The 12,091-nt window shown below is 37.8% G+C and overlaps 2 long non-coding RNA genes across 2 annotated transcripts; one reads left to right on the top strand and one right to left on the bottom strand.

The window, feature by feature from the left end:
- Positions 1–1,402: 1,402 nt before the first annotated feature.
- Positions 1,403–2,301, top strand: LOC149108199 (uncharacterized). Its single transcript, XR_016209057.1, has 2 exons — positions 1,403–1,646; positions 1,971–2,301. It is a non-coding gene; the product is annotated as an uncharacterized LOC149108199 (long non-coding RNA).
- Positions 2,302–8,532: 6,231 nt separating this feature from the next.
- LOC149108198 (uncharacterized) lies at positions 8,533–11,938 on the bottom strand. The gene is made up of 2 exons (XR_016209058.1): positions 11,390–11,938; positions 8,533–10,699 (listed from the first exon to the last, which is right to left on the bottom strand). It is a non-coding gene; the product is annotated as an uncharacterized LOC149108198 (long non-coding RNA).
- Between the last annotated feature and the right edge of the window lie 153 nt (positions 11,939–12,091).

Raw genomic sequence — 12,091 nt, 5'->3', positions numbered from 1 at the left:
TTTTGAGCCATCTTACCGCAAACAAGTAACAGTAGTTTTAACTGTTCTGTTAATATTCCTTCAATTAAGGATTAACTGGATTCTCGATTAATTTTGCAAGAGTTAACTCGCATGTAATCATTTTTAAGAGGCATGCACGCCAGCTCTGCTCTGAACGGCTCAGGGTTCTTCAATGTCGATGCTCGTCGGGCCAATCCTTTACACATGTATATCAAAGATGGTATGAGCATTTTAAGAAAAAGCAGGTTGATTGACGTCCCAATAATGCAACGAAACTTTGATGTCGTGCTGTTTTGGAATTAATAGTTTCTCGATCGCGAATCTCTAGATCTCAACTTTTAAAACGACCTAATGTCTCCTATAAATCTAGATGTAGATCATCAGAAAAATTTGAAAACATTTATTGAAAGAGTTATTGGAAAACGTTGGATTCAGATTGAATATCAAATTGCAAAAATTAAAAGATTCACCGTACTTTGTCGCGTTTCGTTTACGTCAGTTGTTTTTCCTGGGAAATTGAAACAATGCTCTCACCATATATTATTCCTGTAACACAAAACACCTTCCTTTCTCTGTTCACATCCCTCTATTTTCTAGTATTTTTGTTCGATGGTTGAACGCGCGGATAGAATCGCGAGAGAACTGGACGCCAGCGCAAAACGGGAGACTTGAAAGGGGAAGGGGTGAACAGCGAGAAAAATAGAGGGACTGTAGAGATCTGTGGAAAAAAAGTGAATTTTCCGTTTCCAGAAACGGAAAATTCCCATTGGTTGAAAGGCGACAAAAGTGTCATCACCTCGACAAGGGCCGATCATGATTACGTCCAGCCACGTTTTGCGGTTTGCAGCAGTTGTCATCTTTGACGCATGCCCTGATTCGTGAGATCTCATAATGGAGCGGTGGTTAGAATCCTGTTTAAAAGAAATTTCCACTTGATTCTTCGCTCAAAGATGAACAGAACGAAGTTATTGTTCATCTTCTTCGATTGTAGGACGTTGTAACAATTTTCCCGACTGGCTTTGGTTAAAGTCTAATATATGTCAATTCTACGCAACGGCAAGAGAAATGCAAATAGCTAGAATGTTGTAGTTCTCATTGTTTCGCCACTCAAAAGTATTATGAAAGATCAAATAACAGAGATGTCAACAAGGGACGACGTGCCTCTGCCGATTGGAGAAGAGAAATACAAGCTTGCTTTCGGTGCTGCAAAAGTCTTTTGATGCAAAATTCCAAAACATGTTGAAGAGCAAACATTCTTCGCTACACAATTGTGTCAAGCCTAGTGTCACACCTTCGCGTTTAGGCTCAACAAACATATTTTCCGTTGATATATGAGACGTCTTATGAACATTCCACAAGCGAATAGCAAAGGAACAAGCGTATGTCCTACAAAAATCGACAGGAGCGCTTGCGTTCGGCTTTTTTCCCCTTTTTGCAGGTTTTCTGGAGTAACGGTTAGCTTCTTACAAGCGTTCAGTTAGTTGGGGCCAGGGGCGGGGCAGAAGACTCCTGAAATCTGCGTATCTGGATCATCCACCAAAAAGTGACGTCACATCCAGTTTAAACTGCGCCGCGCAGCTCGTTTCACAAAGCGAAAAAATGGCGTTTCGATTGGGGAAGATTTTCCTCTATTTGCAAACCATCAGGTTCGTGTCCTTTCATACTGAGGATAGAAAGATGTTGCAGGCACATTTCTTCGACTTTTTAAGCAAAACTTTCGGCAAAACAGTATAGTTTAGTATTGTTTTGAAGGAAAATAACGGAGAGCCTTCTGTCATCGAATGGCGGATTTTACACATTTGCAAAACTGGTGTTGTTCCGACTTTTGGTTCTTATTGTTCGTGATTCGGTTATAACACTAAGTGCAATAGCCTATAGTGTTAACAACAACCTGGATGAAGTATTGCTGGCCATAGTTTGCACTGTGCACTACGGGAACATGTTTAACACAACCCGTTTTTTTCTAAAAGTGAACACAGTTGAAGCTCTGTATCCACGAGTGTGTGGTGGAAAATTGTATACTTTTTTTGTTTTTTTGGTTTTTTGTTTTTTTGTTTGTTTTTTTTATTATTATTATTATTATTAATTATCTATTTTTTACAGCACGCATACTTACATTATTAATTACAAAAAACTACGTATAAAACTACAACAATACAGCTACTTACGCTAATTACAACTTGCTCTAATTACAATGCTTGACGGAACAACAGTATTATTTAAACCGCTTACGTTACACTACTTTTTAATCGCGGACAATTACTACAAACTTTTACTACGGTTACTAGAACTAGTGAAAACTGCAAAAAAAAAAAAAAAAAAAAAAAAAAAAAATGACAAAAAAGCGACAATTTACAGTATATTTAGCTATATTTACAGTTTAACTTGCACCTTTGCTCTGCTAGTTTCTATTTCTATTTTGTTTTTAAGGATAGCCAAGAAAGCGTCTAAGAAATAATCTTCCTCATTTTTTGAAGCGGTGTAAATATAATATTTTGCAATTATTGTACAGAGGTTTAAACCGAGACACAGAGGCACGGTGTCTGTGATGCCGTAAAGTATTTGTGCTTCAGAGAGCGTGATTACAGTATTGTTTTTTCTGTACCACCAATCAGTAAACTCTGTCCAAAACAGCTGGACGTTGGGACAAGTTACGAAGAGATGTGTAATTGTTTGCTTTTCAGCACATAAATGACAGCGATCGTGCTCTTTAATACCGAATTTATGTAATGCAGCATTGGTGGGTAAAATATGGTGTACAATCTTGAACTGAAACATCGAGAGTTGAATATCTTTAGTGGCCTTGAAAGGCATAATGTACGTTTGATAAATTTGCTGGTCGTTCAAATTAGCTCTTTTCAGTCTTTTTTCGGCGGTGGCAGAAACGAACTTCTTTTCAACAAGGTAGTTAGTAGCAAGTTTGCAAGAGAGCTTCTCAAGGGGAATTCTATTGGAAAATTGTATACGCAAGGTTAGTATCCTATTTCCGTATCTCTTGTTGAATACTTTTTTTCTCTGTAAGAAATAATCTATGTTGAGAGCTAGAGTTCATTGTAAATGCGTGTTTTAGGGATATCAGATTTCCCAGAAAAGATCAACAAAGGGTGAAGGAGTCCAGATGAGTAGAACTAATTTCCTTCAGTCATCCAATGGTTAATTGTACATTCCTCTGTATTGTCTGAATTGCAATACTGGCCTGGGGATCAACTTCTTTGGGCAGTTCAAAAAGAGGGGGTTGGCCTGTTTAGGGTTAGCTCCCAACGGTATGGTATATCCTTACCTCTTAACTTTACAGGTACCCACTTCTGCTGTGACCCGAGAGTTGGGGGTGGGGGGCTACTGCCTTATATGCACTATATAGGTATGTGTGCCCCAACGGGTATGGTTTTTCAGCCATTTTGGTCATAAATAAAGTATGGATTTTGGCCACTTTGGTCTTAAATAGGGTATGGGTTTTGTACTCTAGTCTTGAATTGGGTAATGTTGTTTAGAAGAAGCTACTTTTTCATCATTATTGATAAGACCATAAACAAAAGGCCTTCAAAAATTATGTTTAGGGCAACTATGTCAGCGGCAACGGTTGTAAATAGGTTGTCAAATTTTTTATCTGGCCATAAAGAGGGTAGGAAAAATCGCAGATTTTGGTGATCAATAGAGCAAGGGTTTTGGGAAGCAGGCCACACACCCCCACCAATTTTTTCTGGTGGTACCCCCTCCCGGGTACTGTAGAGTGGTTCATAAATAAATGCTGGACAGAATTCAAATTTTATCTTGTAATTAGCTTTAACCTGTAAATTATTATCTATTAATAATGAAATAGAGAACATTGTCTCTCTTTCTATTCAACAATTGAAGAAGCTAGTCATAAAAGGGGATAAGTGACGATTTTGGTTGCTTTTCGTTTTTCTTGCTCCAAATTAGCTGAAGTTTTGCATGTGGTCTTCAATGTAATAGAAAAACGTGGTTCTGTATTTTTGTCGCTGGTTTTTGCTTTGTTTTCGAGTTAAAACGTAGGCAAAAAACTTGGCTTTTCCTAGCCATGTCTTTAGGAGTTTATTTGTTGAACAGCAAACAGGCAGACTGTTTATAGTGTATGAAGTCAAAACCAAATCCCACAGCATATAGAGCGGAAATCTAGGAACGGATTGTTTACACCGGTTATTGTGACGTGAACACAACACGTGAATCGATCGAGCGTCAAACGAAATGCCATCAAACAAAAAAGAGATGTGCCGCATTGGAGCTCTGTCAACTAATATCTTAAGCATTGTTTTAAAGTACCTTATATGCCTACCTGGTGGTTGAGAGGCATCATAAAGCCTCGATAAACCCGTAAGTCATCAGCACGTTTTAAAGAATCAAAATGTGTTCTGAAACTTCGAAGGCAGCTGATATACCGTAATCGTGTTATCGGCGTTCGAAGTCAGGTCGAGCCAGGTAGCAAAGTCCAAGAGCAGTTCTTGCCCAAGAAAAATACCCTCTGGTGAGTTGTGGCCCATTTGCCAAACGTTGCTAGCGTCAAAGTTTGGAAAGCGAGAACTGGTTTTAGAGTGATAAAATTTGTCTTGTATCGACCGCCATGTTTTCCCGCGCACGAGGTGCAAAGACCCTTCCCGGCATGCATTGCGATTACGTTCTGCGGACGTTTCTCGAACTGGTAACTAGATTTAAACATAATAATGGCCAGCAAGTGGCGATCGATTGTAACAGATCTGTGATCCAGTTTGCGTTGATTTTATTTCAAATCGGTATGATTTGTAGTGTTTTGAGCTTCTGGGATCAGGGGACATGCAGATGTATGGAGACCCGTACGTTGCGCAGAAGGGTTAATCTGTTAATCTGTCAATCTGTCAGCCCTATTTATAGAGCGTTTTCACGTGGAGTCATCAAATTCTTAAATCCAAAACTAAACAGCCACCAAAGTTGTTATCCTCATCAGGCATAAGAGGTACCAGCGCATTTTCAACTTGGAAGTTATGGCGGTGCGTGACATAAAGCTACGATCGCGTTTGTCGAAAACTATGTTTTATCTCGTGATTTTTTAGCCATTGAAGACGTTGCCGTATTTGGAAAAGTGCTTATTGAAATGTTTATTTGTTTCATTTTATTTTTATTTACACCTTTTCTTGACCTGAAATCAGCATTTTTGAGCTTATACGTTGCGTGAAATTACCATTTTCAGGAGCCCATCAAGGGCTCCTACCATTTTGCTTTTTTCTAAGTGAAACCAACATCCTTGCCGTCACGCGTTAACGTCAAATCAACATTTTAACCTATTTAGACTTGAAATCAACATCATTGAGCTTATGCGCTGCGTGATTTGACATTTTGCTGGTTTCTAAGTGAAACCAACATCCTTGCCGTCACGCGTTCACGCGAAATCAACATTTTAACCTATTTAGACCTGAAATCAACATCATTGAGCTTATGCGCTGCGTGAAATTGACATTTCGCTGGTTTCTAAGTGAAACCAACATCCTTGCCGTCACGCGTTAACGCGAAATCAACATTTTAACCTATTTAGACCTGAAATCAACATCATTGAGCTCATGCGCTGCGTAAAATTGACATTTTGCTGGTTTCTAAGTGAAACCAACATCCTTGCCGTCACGCGTTAACGCGAAATCAACATTTTAACCTATTTAGACCTGAAATCAACATCATTGAGCTTATGCGCTGCGTAAAATTGACATTTTGCTGGTTTCTAAGTGAAACCAACATCCTTGCCGTCTCGCGTTAACGTGAAATCAACATTTAAACCTTTTTTGACCTAAAATCAACATTTTTGAGCTTATACGTTGCGTGGAATTGACATTTTGCTGGTTTCTAAGAGAAATCAACCTCCTTGCCGTCACGCGTTAACGTGAAATCAACATTTTAACCTATTTACACCTGAAATCATACATACATACATACATATATTTTTGATGAGGCAGGTCTGCGTCTGGCAACCCAGAGGGCTGGTGTGGACCTGCCATAAAATATATACCTAAAAACTAAAATCTAACATCATTAAGCTTATGCGTTGCGTGAAATTGACATTTTGCTGGTTTCTAAGTGAAATCAACCTCCTTGTCGTCACGCGTTAACGTGAAATCAACATTTAAACCTTTTTTGACCTAAAATTAACATTTTTGAGCTTATGCGTTGCGTGAAATTGACATTTTGCTGCTTTGTAAGTGAGATCAAAGTCCCTACGGTCGCGGCGGGCCGATCCTTTGTTATGATAAACCGAGGCGAGACTTCGACTTATAACAAAGGCTTGGCTTGGTTATTAAAACAAAGGATCGGCTCTGTTTATCATAACAAAGGCCCGGCTTCGTTTATTTGCAGCCTCGGCGGGAAAAGGGCGTTACGTATTTTAATCAAAAGTGAACTTTGTCGAAAACGCTCCAAATTTCGCATAGAGTTTTGTTTAGGTATGTTTAGCAATGTCCCGTAGTTTTTCCGCTAAACTTTGCTTCGTTTTCAGGATATTGCGTATGCAAAAAACCACTCGGTTTTCCTAGCGGCGTCTTTATAAAGCGAAGCAAAAACCAGCGGCAAAAATACAGGAACACGTTTTTCTATTACATTGAAGACCACATGCAAAAATTCAGCTAATTTGGAGCAAGAAAAAAGAAAAGCAACCAAAATCGTCACTTATCCCCTTTTATGACTAGCTTCTTCAATTGGACTATGAGGTCAAGGCTTCTTTGAGGTGATAGTTTGAGGCTGTATCAACCGTATTATCACCTGATGGGAATCTTGAGCTCGGAATCCAATAATATTGTTAAGTAGAATTGTATGATTTACCATTGTTTCTCTATCAAACTTCATACTTGGGTGCAATCATACAATCTGAAATTCTCATACTTGTAGGACTTCATAATTAGTTAAATTCAACTATTTTGAGATTTTAAAGTTATGTTCTTTATCAAATTAACTCAACAAGAGATGCTGTGAGAACACAGGTCGCTGGTTGTTGTTTACACAGCTTTTTTTAGTTCTTCCAAAGTTCTATTTTCAACACCTCATCTTTTGTTAATCTGGTAGGGATACAATGTAGCTCTGTAGCAACAGGACCTTTGTTCATTATTTGATCAATGTTTAAATGGCACCTACCTTCCATCTCATAAAGAAAAAAAGGAAAAATGGGTCTCATATGCATGTATCAAATAATTCACAAAGGTCAGTTGTGATTGCTCCATTGTGGGTGGGCTGAAAGTTCTATCTTGGTTTGATCTTAAAGTGATTTTTTGCCATTAATTCCCCATGCATTTGGCTGAAGTTGACCCTGCATGATTATTCAATTATTGATTATTGAATAATCAAATGTGCAAATATCCCTCTTTGTTTGAGTTTCCCTCAGTCATTCAATCACAGTGGGTTTTGCCGAGTTAATTTTCTCTTCTTTGTAAATTGATATTTTTGCTTTAAATTTTAATAGCCATAGGTGTGTTTCCAGTAGAACTATAAGCCTACCCACTTGATGTAATATTGGGTAGAGTGTATGACATCATCAGTAACCTCATTTGCATATTTTACACATTTTTCAAACTTAAACATCTTTGAAACTGATGCAGATATTTGCAAAAGGTTAACAGCATTTTTAATCTTTTGTGGAATTCTATGTGATATTACACCTACAAATTCTGACTCGAGGGGTAAAAGTTAAATGAGAGAAGCATGTTAAAGCATTGAGTTGAAGAGAATTTTGGAGGGGAATTTGATCTGGTTATTGAATTGACAGAGGTTGGCTTTGCTATTGCTTTTGTTATTATCTTCTATATTTTTGAGGCAAAGCAGTTGTTGGCAAAAGCACAACTGGCAATGTCCTCACTGACCTGTGTTTAGGTGTTTTTAGGTTTTTGTCTCTGACAGTGAAGTTCAATTTAAGTAGTAATACACTGTCTCTACAATAGAACATATGGATATTAATAGTATAGTTATTTTAATACCCTCATGCCAAAATTATAGTAATTTTATGGCTCAATTTCTACCTCTGCTTTAATTTGTTCACACCAGTTTATTTTTTTAAACCAATTTAATGTCATCAAAGGAGAAGGGGGAATCTGAGAACAATAATAAATTAGACCAACAAATATAAATAAATTTGCAATGATTGCTCTCATTGTCTAGTGGAGATGAAGTGGACCAAAAGGTCAGAGATCTGATGTTTGAATCTAGGTCTGTCTGTACAAAATAAAAAAAGATGGTATTGTAGTATGGGAGTATTATGGTAAGTTATGTTGGGGGGTTGATATGGGATCCTTGCTGTACTGTTGTAGGGCAGGAATAGGGACTTAGGGGGACGTGGGTGGTGTGCTTGTGATTCTTTTCAAGAACCACTCTGAAAGTGAAAACAAACTGGTTTGAAAAATTTGCAGCAGAGGTAAAAATTATACATTATATCTTGTTTTTCTTAGGTGGTAAATGAGCAAATACCCACAAGAGAAATACAAACAAGAGAAGCACTTTATTTCTCTTCTTTATCAGTGTTCTTCTGAATTCCTCTTGTTAAACTAAATTACTTTTTCTGTTGAGATAACATTTTTACACTGGACTTTTCCTCTGAAACCCTTACTAACAAAATAATCATTGCTACTTTTTACGATAACTGTAGAAATTGTTGTGCGCTCATTGGCTAATTTTCATCGTCAATAAGCAGACCTGTAGGCACATAAATTTATAATTTAAGAGATGTGTCAATGAGCAAGAGCATACAATTTGGCAATGAATTTGTTATTAAAAAAAAAACAAATTGATGTCAGTTTTTCTTGTGTTTGCAGATGAGTGTTTGAGTGTATGCTATCGCCCCGTGGATCCACAGCAACTGTGACAACGTTATGACCAAATTCATGATCAATAATGTTCAAGACAGATGCATGAAAAACTGACGTCAATTTGTTAAACTGAAAAAGATCCAGTTGTTGGTCTTTTTGTGACTGATGGGGGTCTCTAAAAGTTCTCAGTTGTTGTTTAATTTTAGTGACTGTCATTTATGTTTGTATTTTCTTAGGTGGTTACCTCCTGGCATATACACCCCACACTGGCATACAATCCCTTGATTTAGATGATGCTGAACCTGCTTTTCCCATCTTTAACATACATGTAAGAGTGCCAGTGGACCTGTCCAAATGTGATTCTTTTTACTGATAATGCAAATCATAATAAAGATACAAAGCCTCTCTGGTGTGATTTCTTCCTTTACAGTGAAGTGCAACCTATCTAAAAGTTGCATTCTGTAAAAGGTTTACAAAAATTATAAAATATAGGAGCTCCTCTGAAAGAATAGTTTGTTGTTTTTTTCTGTTCATTTTTTTCGTTGAACATTTATATTTTCCTAATAAGCAGTTTCTTCACAACACATTTTAAGATGATAAATAGCCATAAAAATGGCATTTTTATCTGTGAGATCATTTTCAAGATTAAAAAAGTTATAATATATAAAAATAACTTTTTTTAATCTTGAAAATGATCTCAGAGATAAAAATGTCATTTTTATGGCTATTTATCATCTTAAAATGTGTTGTGAAGAAACTGCTTATTAGGAAAATATAAAATATATATTATACATTTTCTTTTCTTTGGGGAGGGACTTTTTGAGAATTTCCCTAAAAATATCACAAGGTATAAAGTAAGGAGGGAAAATAAAAGTTATGTTTTCATTATCAGATTGAGTGTCTCTATGAAGCTGCAAAGTATGGTTATTATTTTATACTGTTGTGGATAACGTTAGGCCCATTTTAATTCAAAGTACAAATGGGAACTCGCATTGATAATCACACAATCCCTTGGCACTGTTTTGTTTTTTAATTGCTCTTTTTCCAGAAAACAATTTGAACATCCTGTTACGCAAAGAGGGGGGGGGGGGGTGGGTTCGGAGGTATTCTACATAGTTTTAAATGGGGAAGCTCCATCTCAAGGTCCAACCCCTTAATACTGCATCCCTTTTCTTAACCCTTAGAAAGAAGTTTTAAAATATCTTTTTGAACAATATATCAGAATCCCCTCATTCTGGCTCAGGAGAGTAAATGAGAGATTATCAACAACATTTTAGAACCAGAAGAGAGGAAATCCCTGAAAGAAAGATTTCTGTACCCTTTTGTACATCTGAATTCAACTTGTCAGAAATCCCTTACCCTTAAATAGTTATATCTGAGGCCTGAAAACTTTTGAGCAGAGCTTCCCCATATATGTCATTACAAGGAGTCCTCTCACATACACAATTCAGGAACTCTTTACAAGTAGTGATGAAGCTGGCTGTAAGACTGGTCTGATCAGGCAGCTTCTTCAGTTTTTGAGTACAAACTTGTTACTCTCAGTCAACTTCTAGTATGGAACCTTTTTTCTGGTCTGGTCCAAGTTCACAGACACTACCAGCTAGCAATCACTTTCACACCACTAACACTAACAATGTCACTCACAGTCTGGTTGGTCAGTTCCACCGCACCATGTTTCATGGTCACTCATCATTGTCAGACACGAGTTCATAATAGCTTGTAACATTCACCAGCCTGGCAGTGTCATTGTTGCTATTACCTGTTCCCAGACTTCCTTTTGTGGATGGGTGTTGAGGCATGATATTCCATTACTGTTTGCAAACAGTTTGTTAAGATCACACATTGAAAGAGTGATGAATCAAAATAATTGAACTCTATAAGACAGAATTGCTAGTGTTCTCTCATTCCCTGGGACTGAAATGTCTCGATGTAAGCTTGTATAGAGAAAGCACATTCAAAATAAGGCAAAATGTATGAGTAACCTTTCAAAATAAGCTGCAATTATGATAGGGATTAAAAGACAAGGAACTTGGTCAGCAAACAAGGCAAATGAAAGGAATCGAAGAAATGAAAGGTGCATGCATGCTTGACCTCATAAGATCCGGGGGGTATTGAAACCTTATAGTGTCGCTGACACTCAACACTGTTGAAAGGGTAAAATAAATTAGATTATAACTGGAGAAAAAACACGAGATACCCAAATTACTGAATCACCCATAAGAATATCTTATTGTTTATTTTTAAGGGGTTTACGGCCTGCCTATGTTAAAGGAAGCGTTTACCAATTAAGGAATTGCCAAGGGAAAAGTTAACATAACTTGTTCAAGGTTCTCAACCAATCATAACAGAATTTATAGCACCAGTTTGAGTCACAAGCAAGAACATGAATTTGCGCTAGTGTCGATCGGCAAGAAAGTTCCGCCGCGTTGTGTGTGTGGGTCTATTCCTGCAGTGTGATACGATTACCACCTCTACATTACTCTCGAGTGTTTGTCAAGGGTAAATTTGAAAAAATGGGCTTCTGTTAAATAGGTTCTCCCACGTCTAGAAAACTGTCATTGCGCTTTTCTTTTAGTTTAATGCCGACCTAAGAGAATAGGATATTTGAATTGAGTGCTACCTACCTAGAATTCATTATTTCCACGCAAACGATGACTCCTGTGGAATTCAGCGAAGAAGAAACGACGACATTTCGTAAAAACACACGCCTTCAGAAAAGCGTGTTTTTGAATAAATAATCCTTCTGTTCCTCAAACAAACGATATGACGAGGAAGACGACAAAATATTGTTTATCATGGCCAAATAAAACGTTAGAAATATCCCGCCGATTACGAAATATTGCCATTTTACTTACTGAGAGGACGATTATGTCGCATTCAAATTTGATTTTGCCGCTCAGCCCGCTTTTTTACCGGATGTGACGTCACTTTTTGGTGGATGATCCAAACACAAAAAAAGTGCCAGGCGTCGCAGAGTGTTCTCCCCCGCCCCTGGTTGGGGCGCAGCGCGAGAAACGGCGAGCGAAAAAATAGAAAAGCGCGGTGAGAGAAAGTGAAAGAACGCCCGTGGGCAACATTGGAGTTGCAGCAACGTAAAAAGGTATTGATGAAGACATGGACGAAAAAGGCGCAAAGAAGGGAAAGTGCGATATTGTGTGTAAAATGGGTTTGACGAGCCTACACGACTCCTACAGTTCGTGACATTTGTACATTTGCCGTTCCCTTTCCGATTTCTCAATCGTTCTGTTGCGGTCATGGTAATTTGTTTTTATTTCCAATCATTTAACACAAGCGCCCATCGGAAAGTTAAATACTGCCTTTCGGTT

This window comes from Orbicella faveolata, unplaced genomic scaffold (genome assembly GCF_042242905.1).
Source record: "Orbicella faveolata isolate gen_17 unplaced genomic scaffold, um_ofav_v1 contig_26, whole genome shotgun sequence".
NCBI lineage: Eukaryota > Metazoa > Cnidaria > Anthozoa > Scleractinia > Merulinidae > Orbicella > Orbicella faveolata.
Note: the sequence above shows the minus strand (reverse complement) of the source record. Positions and strands in the feature narration are given on the sequence as shown.